We start from the raw sequence: 16213 nt of genomic DNA, 5'->3' as shown, positions 1-16213 counted from the left end.
AAAAATAAACAACGATATCATATAAATGAAATATAATGAATGAATGGATATGAATTATGAGTATCAGAGCTAACATGGGTGGTAGCGAGCTCAATTCGTTATAATTATCGAAAATGAAATAGAAATCAAGAGAAGAATATTTAATCTTTAGCGTCAACGAAATTGGAATAACTCATTTATTTGATTATAAACACTACTTTGTTCAACAAATGGAATGTTAAACGTGAGTTTATGATGGTTTTTCTAATTTAGTAGCTTATTTCCAAGGTTCAAGAGGTATATCTTATGCTTGAGAAAACTTCAGTGTTCCGGTTTTCAGGGGTGAATTAGCTCATTTTGAAAATTTAAAATGGCTATATCTTTTTAACAGGACCGAATCGGAAAAAATGGTAAATGAAAAAAGTGTTTCTTTTGACCTCAAGAACCTTCGGTTAAAATATATGTACAAGTCAAAGACTCACCCTGTATACAAAAAAACGTGATACAGTTATCAAAAAAACTAGTTTCAAAACTAACCGTTGAAAAAATACGTTGAATATTACTTTATAATTTTGTATTTATAGCAAATAAGATTTTGAAATTGAAATGACAACGTTGAAAATTCAACCGGAATTTTAACGATGAAACATTGAATCAATGTACGTGTGACCATTGAAATATTGTAAAATTCAGATATTTCCCAGATATATGGAAGAGAGCCACCGTGATATTCACCCCGAAGCAAGGAAAGGACCACAGATTTCCCCGAATCTACAGCCCATTCAGCCTCTTGTCATCAGGTGAATTGATAACTTGCATATCCATTTCACAGAAGAGTAAAAAAGAATATCCATGACTGTTGAGATCTCAACTCTGTAAACTTTGTCAGAGCAGCTTTCTCTCCAGTTAACATACAGTGTTCTCCAAATGCAATTTCTTTGAATTATAAATTGTATAAAAATTGTATTAAAAATACAAATCTCCCGAAAGGTACGTCTGTCTTCATTCAATTATTCAATTTATTATGCGTATTCAATTACAAAGTTTTGTAAAATATTGGTTGCTTTTAATATTTTGTTAGTTGGAATTATATTTCTGGACGAAAAAGTTTATATCACGGTTAGTGATGGTTTTGGCAAAATGTTGCCATCTTTTTTATATTTAAATTAAATTGCCTTAATAAGTAAACTCATTAGACGCCTATTATTTAAATGTTGTGGTGATGAATTTCTCACTATAGGTTGTTTCTATATCACCTTGTATATTAGTTTACATATGGAATTAGCGACAATATTGATCTCTAGGCATCTTGAGGACCCTAGGCAAGCTGAGTTTCAAATGGAAATCAGTTGTTGCGACCAATCGTCACAATTGAATGTTCAGTTTACACGTTTATTGAAAAATGTGATTCATTTAAATGGATACGTGCTCAATCGCTCCAAAAACTCGTGATTCGAGCGAATGAATAAACTCCGATAATTTGGGGTGACATCGAACTCTCATTACTTCAAAATTGGAGTTCGATGATTGCATGGAATATACCCGACACTGTACACAATACTCGTTTCATTAATAAGGTAATGGATTATCAATTAGGTGTACGTCCTCATTTAATTTAATGGAATTAAAGGGGAGATTCATTCGGCTCGATTTTGGATATTAACTTGCTTTTGGTCGGTTGTATGACAATAACAATACCCACTGAATTATACAAACTAGATATTAGTTCTCTGGCCATATTATTGATGTATTACAGAACGGTATGGTTTATTTTCATGTATGACTATATATTCAACAAGATCTCGAATAGATAATGAACGTTTACCTAGTTTACTTGTTTAATATTATCGGAGATAGGAAGCTACCGAACTACAAAATACACACAATTCTATATTTCTGGTAAAACTAGCTGAATAATGTGAACGCGCAATAGGTATATACGAGGGTATATATTTTTTTAGTTATGATTCATCAAAATGCCTGAAAAGTTTTGGTAGGCCGAAAAAAATCGGAGATGCGCAGAAAATTACAATTGTGCAGAGAGCTCATTGTCCAAAACTTTATATTCATGGAAAATCATCAATCATTCAATACTGACTTCGAAATGAAATGATGATGTTAAAAAAACACAGTCAGGCCTTTTTGAGCTCTAGTCCATCATGCGCCAATTGAGTCCTTGATTAGAGAACTGTAAATATGTATATATGAGATGTGATTTATTTCGATATCATTGTTGTCGGTTAGTTCATCGGTACTCATAATAATCAGTACCAACCATCTCGATGAATTAACCGAGAACAATGACAGATCTGACTGAGTTTGAAAAGTAAACATCTTATAGAAAGATGTTTCGAATAAAAAGTTGATTGTTTTTAGGGGAAAGTCCATTTGAGCTACAACGATTTCCATCACCACTATGTGGGGAGGTGAGTCAACTTTGGAATTTTAAATGGGAATCACCGTTTTCGATAGATAATCGATATTCTAAGGAAAAAAGTACGAAAGTTTGGTACTGTAGTGACGCTGCCTGTTCAAAAATGGCGTTATGGATTTTCGCGCCACACTTACTATGCAACAGAGTTACCTCTCCATGATGGTAAGGGAGGATGTGTCTTAGGCAGAAATCTCTGGATAGCCTAACTGTCCACTAGCGAACTCGGGATGAAACACCAAACCCCTGAGAGAAAGAACACCTCGTAACTTTGAAAGACTATTTATTCTTTCCTATTCAACTAGTTCAAGTAGTGAAGTGAACAACTTTCTTCAAAGCAGGCTGTTTTAGTAGAATTGCTGAATCGGGATATTGCGATTTTGACGAAGCGGAAGGTATCCTTTTGTATAAGTTTTTTGTTGAATTTGTCTAAAATATGAATGCCAGTGATAGTGGAGACGAAGGAACAAGTAGTGGTTCATTACCGAAGAAAAGAAAGTATTACCAGACCTACAAGAGCGATAGGGAAAAGTTACCCGAGTTTAGAGGTTGGCTCACACTCACACACAATAATAAAGGACCTGAATTTGCTTTGTGCATATCTTGCAATAAAGGCATTTCTGTGAAAAATGGAAAAGATGCTCTTTCAAAATATTGTGCATCAATTTCTCATAAAGAAAAATCAAAAAAGATTGTCCCAGCCCACGATAACCAATTTTACCAGTGGTTTGGCAGCAGAGCGAAGGATGTCAAAAGGGTAAGACAACTGATAATACTGTATTTCCTTCAATCAATTATATTTTCTCTTTCAGGAGAAATAAGAATAGCTGCTTTGATAGCTATATGCACCATCTGACAAAATTAATGTCCTCTGTTTGTTATGACTCGAAAATAGCTAAGGAGCTAACGTGTGGTAGTACTAAAGACAACGGTATTGTAAGAAATGTTATTGGAAGTGAAAATTTCAGGACAATATGTGGTAATTCACAAAGAAAAAAATTTTCTCTGGTAGCAGATGAATCTACTAACTTAGGTTATTTAAAACATCTTTGCCTGCTTGTGAGATATTTAAATGACGAAAATGTAATAGAAGATCATTTTTTTTACCCTTGTTAAATTGTCATGTTCTGATGCGAAAACATTATAAAATGCAATCATTGCAATTTTTGTCAAATTTGAAATTTCACACAAGGAAAATTTTATTGGATTCGCTGCAGATGGCGCAAACGTTATGATGAGGGCAAACAATTCTTCAATGACTCACTTAAAAAATGATTGGCCTTATTATACACAATGAAATGTATCTGCCACTCATTTCATTTGTGTGCCTCGTACGAATGTCAAAAACTAACATGGTTTGTTGAGGACCTTACGCGTGACATTTACAATTATTTCAGCTCTAGTCAAAAAAGACCGAATTTAAGGAATTCCAAAACTTTTGTCATGTGAAGGTGCATAAAATATTGCATCCTTCCCAAACGCGCTGGTTGTCGGTCCACATGGTTGTCGCGAGAATTTTGGAGCAGTATGCTGCTCTGAAATTATTTTTTACAGACGCAGTGGTTAAACACGACGTTGTAGCAACTGAAAATAGTTCAATTAAATTGAATGATATTGTTACAAAATCATTCCTACAATTTTTAGATTTCATCTTACCGATATTCAATAATTTGAATAAAGAGATGCAGTCAGAAGCACCAACATTACATGTGCTCTATAAAAATGTTTGTAGTTTTTTGAGAACTATTTATGATTGTTTTTTAAAAAGATCATACATATCAAAGACTCAAATAGAAGATATTGATTTTAAAGATCCAAATAACCAACTACCAAGAGGAATGTAATTTTGGTGCTTCGTTAGCAAAACAATTTTAGAAAACAAAATTTCTGAACAGCAATTGAGTTTTTTTCCGTCTGAGGTGCTTGGAATTCTTCATTGAAGCAGGCACTCAGATAAATAAAAGATTTCCTGTGAAAAAAAATGTTTCGAGAAAACTCACTTTCATGGATCCAGCAGTAGTTAAATCTGGAAATATTGTTTCAATAGCTGAAGTGGTAGCATTATTCCCAAATTCAAATAACGAAAAAAAAAAGAACTGGGCATTGAGTGGCGATTACTCAGAAACCTACCGGACCTTCAGCAACTACCTGATATACAAGAGTTTTGGAAAGCCGTAAAAAAACTACATATGGAGAAGGATTGGAGATACTTATTGAATTGACAAGATTTGTATTTAATATTTTATGCCTTCCGCAATCGTCTGCCAATATAGAACGAATATTTTCGTCGATAAATCTGATGAAAACAAAACAGCGGTACGCCCTTAATACATAAACAATATCGGGTGTACTTCATTGTAAAGATTATATAAAAAAAGATAATTATTTTGATTTCAAAATACCTCAGACCATGACATCTACAATGAATAAAGATAACATGTATGAATTATAAATATTATAAATTGTGAATATAAATTGTATATTCATAACTTCTCTAAGAAATTATTTTGTACAGTTCCTTTTTGAATCATTTATGGTTCTCTATTCTCTGTATGCTAGGTGGTAAATTATTATACAGTTTTATGCATCTATATTCCAATTGTTTCTGTGATGTTGTTAATCTATATTTCGCATACCTATATTCCTGCGTTCTCGTCTCATATCTGGTCTTAGTAAACATGTATTTACTGAAGAGTTCCTTGTTTTTATGGAAAAATAAAAGGCATTCTTGGATATGGATGGCATAATATATCGTTAGGATTTTATTTTGTCGGAAAATTCCTCTACATGTTTCATTGAACTTTCTATCAAATAATATTCTTATCACTTTCTTCTGTAGGGTGAATTATATGAAGCAATGTTTTCGATTTTTGTTGATTTGTTCGTCTATTGTTTTGGTGTTGTACATACTCATGGAAGAACAACTGCCTCATATTTTTTTGGAGAGTATGAGATATTTTGTAGAATCATATGAAAGTTCATATAATTGTGTGACGAGTTCTTCAGAACCATTTCAAACACGTTTCCTCGAAATCGGGATCCAGAATATCACGAGAACCAAACATGCTGCAATCTATATAATGATACGTAACTGATGATAGGATGCCTCTTAGACTCCGACGACTATGTATTTCGATATGCAATCAGCTTGACAAACTCGTCCTTTTCAGTGGTTACAGCATTCTGTGAGATAGGAATGTACTGCAAATCACATCATTAACAGCCGTTTGTTGTGGGAGATTACTTAAATATGACACGAAGTGTGGTAGACTCCATGTCATCAGTTGAGGATCAATTGAACAGAGACGTTACTGAGGTCAGTCAAAATAACCTATATTTGAAGGATTTATCTCTTTTTATTTTCAAGACACAAAGTTTTTTTTATTTCTGTCAGTTTTTTCAATTACCAATAATTTTCGCACCAACCTATATATTTTTATGATATTTGGTACGTTTATTCTCTGCAATTACTACTCCAGACAGACATAGTAACCGAAATTTTTTCCAGGTCTGGCCTACAAAAAACTAATAAATGATATTCAACCCAAAAAAACAACCTGTATAGCAAAATTTCTCAAATTTGAAAGTACACCCGCTTGAAGGAAAGAACTAAAGGGAACCAGTTATATCTCGAACTTCTATTTTAATATTCAATATATCTAGTCAATACTACGTTCAGACAACGCAGTAACCAAAATTTCAAAAATATTATGTTTCATTTGGTATTTATTAATTTTACAAATTAAATGAATTTTTTGGGTCACGAAATTTAAACACAACGAAATGCATAGGTTCGCAGAGACTTCGGAAAAATATGTAATGATATCAAGGATATCAGGAAGACAAAACATCGAACAGCCATATATATGGAACCCTTCAGATTTGCCAATTAGCTAACTTAATCTGAAATTTGCAATTCTCTAAGTTCTCCAGATTTCTCGTGGTTACTGCCAGAAGGTCGAATAGAATTGAACTTGACAACGGATTCAGTCAATGAGCATATCCAATGAGCCATATTGATAAAAAAGGATTTATTCAAAAGAAAAAGGTAGGAGCAGGGCCGTCGCTAGGGTAGGCAGTCACCTTAGGGCTGCTAAATTCAAGGGCGGCATTTCAAGCTTGATCAACAAAATCACATGTGTAGAAATTTAAAGTACCAAATAAGATTTAATTCAGTCAGCAACAACAGGAAGGAATAACGACAAATTTAATTAACATCAAACACCATCAAAGGTCCGCATTATACATTATACTCATAAATATCCAGATGTAGCGTGATCCCTTCATAGTGCTGTTTACGAGTTATTGACGCTAAAGAAGCACATACACTCATCAGGCTTGTTGGCGTTCGCTTTACGTTGCCGAATTTTATTGCCACTTGGGTTCTGGATTATTTTCTTTTCAATTCCCTAATCAGAATGTTGATTCCTCGGAATGGAATACAAAATATAAGGAAACGATTCTATTTCTTCAATTCCAACTGTTCCTTCTTGAGAAATATAAGAAATTTTATTATTTTATACCACATTCCATTATTTTATAATTTTCTTCATTTTTTAAATCCAATTAACTAGTGTTGAGCATGGGCGTGGGTGCATTCGAAGTAGATAATGGTTCATCCACATAATTTACTCGATAATCTTAAACAAAAAAAAACAAATTTTCAAGCTTTTTCTATAATCGAAACTGAGCTAGGAACCTGAAACTGCAGGGCCCACTCTATAAGGGCGGCAAATAATGGAGGGTGGCATTATTAAGATTTTCTGAGAAATTTAGCTAGAGTACTAAAAGAACGAATTAAATAATTTTTTTTTTATCTAAACAAATTTCACTAATGATTTTTTTTCATCAAAGTCACTGATCTTAAACATCTTTGCATCGTGAATATCTATTCGAATTTGAAATAACAGTTCACTCTCATTATCCGGTTGTTTAATTTTATCATATCAAAGAAAAAAACGAAATGTTTACATTCAGCAGGATTTGAAACCTGAAATCATTTAATATATTTTATCATTTATTCATTAGAATTCAGTTGAGCACGGTTATTGTTCATTACATTCCACTTTTCCTAAATCCTCTATTGGATTAAAATTCGATTCCATAAAAAAAGAAAAATAATTATACTCAAAATACATTTTTTTTTCGAAATGATATACTTTCTATAGGGAAGTAGAATCTTTGAAAACAAACAAACATCCACCCCAACCAGTACCACCCCACCCTCGTTTTTTGCTTAGTACAAAAGAAAAAATCCCTAACCTGAAAGGGTTCCGATTTGAATTTTGCCGAGGCGGTAAAAACGCTTGAGCAGGCGCTGGACCCCGATTATCCAATATTTATTTTTAGCATTCTGCAGAGTAGCTTATGTTAGGGCGGCAACATGGGTCTCTGCTTAGGGCGGCAGTTTGGCTACCGACGGCCCTAGGTAGGAGTGAAAGCATTTGCTTATAGTAAAAGGTAGATGAAAAGCATATCCTTAAATCCATCTGGAATATTAAGAATAGGCTTGTTTTACGGTTTATGTGTATCATTGCAATCAATGACTCCAATTGGTGTTGGGAAAAGGCCTTTAGCTTGCGATGATTGCTTAGCCTGCGCAATTTGAGCAGGGGTAGTGGTAAATGTAAGCCATCGATCGGCCTTCTCAATAATTTCATTAACGTGAGTAGTCACGGTTAGCGACACCATACTTTGTGACACCCCTAGTATAGTTCAAATAAAATTCAACTTACATACCCTGGATTCGCTAGATATCGCAAGCATTCCTACATTTGTTGTTCCGAATAGAGATCATCCCCTCCGGAACTCGATGACTTGGTCTAAAAAATAGTTTGATAACCATTGAAATTATTTTCTTCAAAGCGAAATAACATTTTGAATATCTAGTTTGTGAAGTTTTAAAAACTGTAAAACTTAACCTCTCACATTCACTATATCAGTCATATTGCACTACACACTACGGACCCTTTCAATTCAACAAATAATTTGGCACCGATTAGATGCATCATTGTTGAATGATTTGCTTCGAACTAAAAGTGAAAGCTGACTTTTATTGAAAAAACATATTTCTTAAAATAGTAATTTGCGTAACAAGTCCGGAAAATAGGGTTTTTTTGGACGAATAGACAAAATTCCAGGACGAGCGTAAGCGAGTCCTGGAAGTATGTGAGTCCAAAAAAACCATTTTCGGGAGTGTTGCGTACAATGTTTTTTCGGCAACCGTGTAGAATAACACTTACGCCGCTGTTTTCCATATTTTATTGCGATTGAGATAAAAAAACATGTTTTCTGACAACTAATTTCATTTGAACTGTCAGCCGTTATCTCGGTTGCTATAGTAATGATCAACTGCATTTATTGAAAATATACCTACCAAGATTTTTATATTCACAATGACACGAACGACGTGATTCTTTTCCGGCCTAGTCCGGGAAGTACGTACTTTCCGGACTAGGCTGCTTTCCATATTTTATTGCGATTGCGATAAAAAAACATGCAAATTTTTGACAACTAATTTCATATGAACTGTCAGCCGTTATCTCGGTTGCTATGGATTCTATGATACTTTTCCGGCCTAGTCCGGGAAGTACGTACTTTCCGGACTAGGCCGGGAAATGCTACTTTCTCAGAGAAAAAGCGTCCGGGAAGTGAGCACTTCCCGGACGGTTGCCGAAAAAAAGTATTTATTTCAATTATAGGCAAATCTTCTAGTTCCTATGAAATGCTTTCTCATTAAAGTGAAAGGTTAAGCTTTTTTGTCATCAATGAAGGATTTGCTTCATTTTTCGCAATTTATATCAATATGTCTCAATGAGGCGAACCTTATCGTTTGATATCATTGTCTACTCAAAATTCTGAAAATACAGACATCGTGACGAAATATATATTGCTGTGTTCCAGAAACGAGCTCTCAAAAAGAGTTATTTGTGTCATGATGAAATTCTTGAATACAAAAAGTTTCACGGAAGAAAATGAACCGAATATACAGGGTGGCCACTTTTTCAATGGGATTGTATTGGTAACTTATGAACCATAAGAGTTAGAAGGTCAGTCAAATGGAGAAAAAGTTGCATTCATAGAAGCATTGTCAAGCAGTTCAAACAAATCGAGATTATCAGGGCGGGTTATCGAAATATCATAAGAAAAGTAAATTCTGTCATTTTGAGTTTTTTTTTCCCAATATTATCAAATAATATTAGAGGAATTTTTCATTCGACAGTAAGATATCCTCAATTTTACTTAATCAGATTTCTTATCCAACGTTTCGTACTATCTAGACCACACTCAACCTCATTTTTTTCAATACGGACCTGCATATTTTATGACACTTTTCAAAATGGCTTTTAACGCTAAATTCAACGATATATCATACAATGTCATTCAAACTTGATATTCAGGTGATTTTGACCCTTATCCAAATTCCTTTGGGTCGGATCTGTATTACATTTAGGTACCTTTAGTGTAATTAACAACATGCAATACATTTCGATGAGAAAATCAACTCACTCATCTTGAACTAAATGGAAAATATCAGAATCAAATCAAGAAAAAAGTAATAATTATTAACATATTTCAATTCATAATAATTAAACGAATTATCATTTAATGAAAGAAAAATCGAATGATTATTCGAAAGTAAATGAGAATGAATGAAGTACATAAGTGTAAGAAATGTCCACCATTTTGTAAAATGCACTTAACGGTTCTGGAACCCATACTTCTTATACATTTGCTTATTTCGTCTTCTTGCAGCGTTTTGCAACGCTTGGTATTCAAATTTAAAATCATTGTATTCGCGTCTCTTGACTATTTTATTAACAGCAGTTTTTGATAAATTGCATTCACTACAGATCCGACCCAAAGAAAATTGGATAAGGTTCAAAATCACCTGAAAATCAACTTTACATTGTATGATATATCGTTGAATTCAGAGTTAAAAGTTATTTCGAAAAGTAAGTGTCATAAAATATACGGGTCTGTATTGAAAAAAATGTGGTTGAGGGTGGCCCAGAGAGCACGAAACGTTGGATACGAAATCTGATTACGTCAAATTGAGAACAATTTACTGTCGAATAAAGAATTCCTGTAACATTTTTTGATAATATTTGAAATAAAGTGGGAAGAAAAGAAAAATCAAAATGACAGAATTTACTTTTCTTATGATATCTCAATAACCGGCCCTGATAATCTCGATTCGTTTGAACTGCTTCTATGCTTGCAACTTTTTCTCCATTTGACCGACCTTCTAACTCTTATGGTTTAAAAGTTACCAATACAATCCGATTGAAGAAGTGGCCACCCTGTATAAATGAATGAATTCTTTTTGAATTAAATGTTTCCATTCACATTTTCGAATATATTTAATTATCAGATGATATTCCTAGGGTCAAAAACATAATCATAAGATGAGAGATGCTCAATTAAAAAATCAACGGCACCATCCTGTAATGAAAGTTTAATAAAGTCGGAAGCGAGGCAGTGTAAGGCTGAATGCTGATAAGGGTGTAAGATAAGGTTCCTCGTTTAGAATTATTCCGTTCCTTTTTGTAGCACACTTGGATGAGCAATTGCCTAGTCGCTGTGATAACGGAATATCAAGTGCTCTAAACAGTAACCCTTTCATTACTCAAATCTTATCGCCTCCAAGAAGTTTGCCATTTATTGGAATATGAGCTTTGACATTTCTGTTTGATTACAGATTACAAGTCTGAACATTGTAAAATGGTTTACCTCCATACGAAAATGAATATAGATGGTTATTGTGCCACTTGTTACTAAGTTCATTTACTTCATGTTGGGTATATTGAAGAGAAATCGAAAAAACTTTCGATTTATGTGGATCTTGAATACTTGTATTACATGGCATAGCTTGAAGGAAAGCTCTAGTAGCTTATTATTATTACAAAAAAATAAATAAAAGTAAACCGTTTCCCTCTCTTTTCAGATACATAATGAGGTAGATAGTTAAAACCGAAAAATTAAACAGCTTGAGAAACCGAAAGGTGACAAATTTAAGAAAACGAATAGCATATCTTAATTTATATCACACAATTGAACACATTGGATATATACGCCATCTCCAGGAGGATTGCAATGTTTGGCACTCAGTGATCCCTGCCAAATACACCTTCCTTATCCATACTGCCACCATTCGAAAGAAGGCCGTGAAGTCAAAAGTTATAGTTTTGAGATGATGACAAAAACGTTTAGCTTGTGCACGCGAAATCATTGTGTTAATAATAAGTTAAAAAGAGCTCTGGCTGATTTATTCTCAACTTGGTGATTTAGCTTCGGATGTTATAAATGTGGAGCTCTTTCTTTTCAAACGATAACATCTTGGCGTCTTGACCTATTTATTCTTCATCTTCTTTTTTTTTTCTATAAAACCTTGTTCAGTTTAATATAAAGGTCGCCCTAGTGGGTTGTGCTTTCTTGAGAGATTGAACTACAGCTATCTTTTCATTGTTTGGGTCTTCCTAATGGTCATCGGCTTGCTGGTTTCCCGTCCTTAGCGATGTATGTTAATTTGTTGTGGTCCATTCCTCCTACGTGGTCTCCCAATTATCTTGGGGACGGCTAATTTCATTACACTTTTGAATATATTCAGAATGGTTTTAGGGTTGTTACACCTTGTAGATCTAATATATACTTCGTGGTAAATTAGTCAAAAAATTAAAAAGGGCCGTGTTCATATCCCTAGTAGTTTCGATCTTCTGAGAGATACGCAGCCCACGATACCATGTCTAGGGCAAGCAAAGAGTCACTTCACGAACAAGGTATGATACGAATAAACTTGTTGTGAGGAGTCATGCTTCTGCCACGACTGAGCAATGAAGACAATTTGACTAAAACCATTTTATCCCTTAGAGATGCGTCCAGGTGCTGGCTGGATATTAGCCTCTTATCCAGGATAACTCTTGAGTATTTCACTTTAGGTGGCCAGTAGATACCACGTCAGACATAAAAAAAACGAAAAAACCTTCATGGATCTTTATGCTTAAAGGTCCATGGAGATTTTCTTCGACAGAATTTCAGTATCATTAGCAGATGATAACGAAATTTAAATTTCTAAAATTGTTTTTTTTTTTCAATTGTAAATGTCGATTTGTATATGTAGTCCACAAGAAAATCAAGAAAGAAATCTATGACTTCTTCTTCTTCTTCCACATATCATAGGCCTTAGGCCTGTGTTTTCCAACTCTCAGCTCTCTTGAGATATTGATGACCACGAATCCATCCATCTCTATCTATGACTAAGTGCTGTAATTATGTTCTCTGTGAAATATCACTAGTTTGTTAATTGTGTACTCAATTTGTACAGTTTTAGTTATTTTGAATTTTCTTTTGGTTGGTTATCAATATTTTGTCATTTTAAGAATTGGAATTGTATTTCAAGACACAAATAAACCAAATGTATCACAAAGATATATTATTCTGAAGGGAAAGGACAAAATATTGTCGATTTTTTATATTGATATTGATTGATTCGTGTCAGTTAGTGGTGTCTCAAAATGGCAAACGAAGTACCTGCAAGAAGCCATCCCAGAACTTCAATCATGTTTCGCTCGATGGCGAATTGAGATCAGTCCTGTGAAGTGCGTAGAAAGAGGAAAGATCCGTTATATTCGGAAGGAGGATCTAATGGAAACACGAGGTATGTAGAAGTGATGCTTAATGAAAAACTCAATTAGGGATAACACGTTACGTCAGCTACGACTACAGTGACTTTTCTGAGCCTAAAGATGGCGGTTATTTTTTGACATTTTTTGTTTACCTTATTTTGGGATTTATTCGAAATGTAAAGCCCATTTTACTCAGTCAGTGTAGTAGTTGTTCTTCAGTTGAATAAATTCATTCTATATACAAATCTATCAGTTCAGTCAATCGTATTCTTATGTTCTATGGTTAAGCCCTTTCCGTTCGCCATTTTTAGGCCCAATTTGAACGTTTTGTCGTCACTATGTTTTATTGAGTCACTGTAGCTATGACGAAGGAAAAGACAATAGTGGCGTTGTTGCAACCGTTTTTTTACAGAAGTATGGACAAATGAAGAACTGCAAATTTCATTTCTAAACGATCATTTATATAACCAAGTGTTCTTCATCAAAGTTAAAATCCTGCAAACCTAGAGATAACACAAGAAACCTTAAGGAGTGCGTGTTGAGCCAAATATCAGCTGGCAGAGAGACTACACAATCAGTAGTTACACAAATTTATTTTTACTGGCTGTTTGCCACTTGCTAGAGCAGGACTCATTACATCACCAGAGGTGAATGATACTGAGATGGAGCAGTAAAATGCTAAGGGTCGAATTGCAAAGGAGATGAGAGTGCAGAGATTTGGGATCACTCCTGCGTTATATTCGATTCCTATGTCTCTACGTGCTTTTCATACATTATTAAATTATCGATTTCAAAACATAATGATACATAAAATAAATCATTCAGTATAGGTATGGTTTTGAATTTATTTCAACATTATAGGTACCGGGTTTTTCACCATAATTTGACCCCCCCTTTAACTTTGTTACTAAAAGAGGTACAACAAAATGTTTTCTACAAAAGTTTCACGAAATCGACTAGTGTTTTTTGAAATGATTTCACAAACCGAAATATATACAGAATGGACATCATATTGATTGCAACTTCGTTTTTTCAATTGGAACACCCTGTATAGTTTTCCATATTTAACTAGCTCTTTTTTCCCTAATTTCGAATATATATGTTTGGCATATCTCTCTTATTTTGTGTACCACAGACTTTCAAATTTTAAGAACCACCTGGCAAGCTAAGTAATCAGTGAAAGGCTGCGATAATTCAAAATTCCCTTTTTTGAGTTATCTCGTTGGCAACGATAGATGATATACGTTTGTTATTGAATGAAACTATTCATCGAATATGCACTACACAAAAGCGGAAAAATTTGAAATATTTTCACTTTATGTGAACAACAATGAAAATAAGAAAGCTACAAGGCGAGATGTATATGGAGTTGCATCCAAATCATCCAATTCCAATTTATAGTGAAAAAAATATGTCATATCGTTGCCAACGATATAATTCAAAAAGGGGTATTTTGAATTATCGCAGCTTACCACTTGAAAACTGATTACTAAGCATGCCAGGTGGTTTCTAAAATTTGAAACTCTGTGGTACTCAGAATAAGAGAGATAGATCAAACATATGTTATATATTCGAAGTCAGGGAAGAAAGAGCTAATCAAAAAATATAGGTACAGGGTGTTTCATTTGAAAAAATGAAGTTGCAATCAAAATATTGCCCACTCTGTATATATTTCATTTTGTGAAATCATTTTATAAAACACCAGTCGATTTCGTGAAACTTTTGTGAAAAACATTTTTTTGTACCTCTTTCAGTAAGAAAGTTAAAGGGGGCGTCAAATTATGGTGAAAAACCCGGTACATATGTATATACAGCTGCGATAGCAATGAATGAGTGAAAGGACAATTCTTGGATATTGATATTGAAAATTCAACTTAATTGGATCAGAAAAATAAATAAAAACCAATTCATTTTGAGCTGGTTGGATTTATTGATTTTACCCTCATCTACTCCAAAAAAGTAATCGAAGCGAATGAATTCTTCCACTCCGACCAACATAAAAAATTCCTATCAATTCAATGAAAATTTCCATGATATTCTTCAGGATTGATGCAATCTGCTTAAAAAAACTTTCGGCCTGATATTTCATCAGTGCCCAGGAAATTTCGGATATGCAAATACCGCAGTAAATCATGAGTGACATATTGAGCATTTCATTAAGGTTGCCATAATTTTAAAGTCAAAACAACGTAAATTTTGAATCACTGCGAGATCACATCTCAGCGTTTCGATGTACCAGGTGCTACTGATCGACATATTGCAGGAAGGACGGTCTACTTATATAAAAAGGACTTTGTTACGTTCACTTGTTGCATGAATTAAAAATGTAATAATCTTCAGTATGTTTTTGGCCACTTCACGATATTGTTCAGTATTTCAGTTACTTTCGATTAGATTTTCGTTTAGAGAATGACACGTGATACTTGAAAATATCCACTTTTCGGACAAATTGGAATTATTTTATGAGAAAATTTTGGGGATAAAGTCAACACTAAATATGTTAGATTTTCTCAATTTATTTCCTAGCCGTGTTCAGGGTCATCTTTAGTCGGCTATTCCACATTATGTTTATGTTTATTGATCACATAATCAGAACTAAAGAAAATTGAAGCACAATTCAGAAAAATACTTAATATATTAGAGTAAACAAATTTGACGAATTGATAATTTAGCTTTCAGATGTACAATAGCAATTCAGTTCATTTCAATTTATACTGAACCCAATTACGAGGTGCTCAAATATTGTACAAAATAGCTACATAATATGCTACAATTTCAATGTTATACTCATCAAGACGAAACAACAAATAAGCAATGCTTGAATTGCTAAGTTGTCGGATATATTAAGTTCAATTTTTCGATAATATTTTTTAATTTTCTTCAGTTCTGATGATTATGACATTTTATGTCATAGATATTGTTGTAGCCTACTCGAATAAACTCTTGTGGCATTTGATGCAAAATAATTTCTCAAAATTTAATTTTATTTATTCAGTGAAAAAAAATCAGAATATCAGGACATACATTTGAATTAATGTATTTGATCAGCGGAATTATAAAATTTGGCAATTCAATCTCAATTCAAGTTAGTGAAATTCCAATTTTGAATTAAATTTTTGTCCGAAATTTTCGTTGAGTTGAATGACGTGCGGAACATTAAAATCCGAATATTTCAATT

At 33.6% G+C, this 16213-nt stretch overlaps 1 pseudogene; it reads left to right on the top strand.

Annotated features, from left to right (window-relative positions):
• The first annotated feature begins 3253 nt into the window (after positions 1-3253).
• On the top strand, positions 3254-4869 carry LOC123687902 (annotated as a pseudogene).
• Positions 4870-16213: the final 11344 nt, after the last annotated feature.

This window comes from Harmonia axyridis, chromosome 1 (assembly GCF_914767665.1).
Source record: "Harmonia axyridis chromosome 1, icHarAxyr1.1, whole genome shotgun sequence".
Taxonomy (NCBI): Eukaryota; Metazoa; Arthropoda; class Insecta; order Coleoptera; family Coccinellidae; genus Harmonia; species Harmonia axyridis.
The sequence above is the reverse complement of the archived record's forward strand: the minus strand, read 5'-3'. Positions and strand labels throughout refer to the sequence as shown.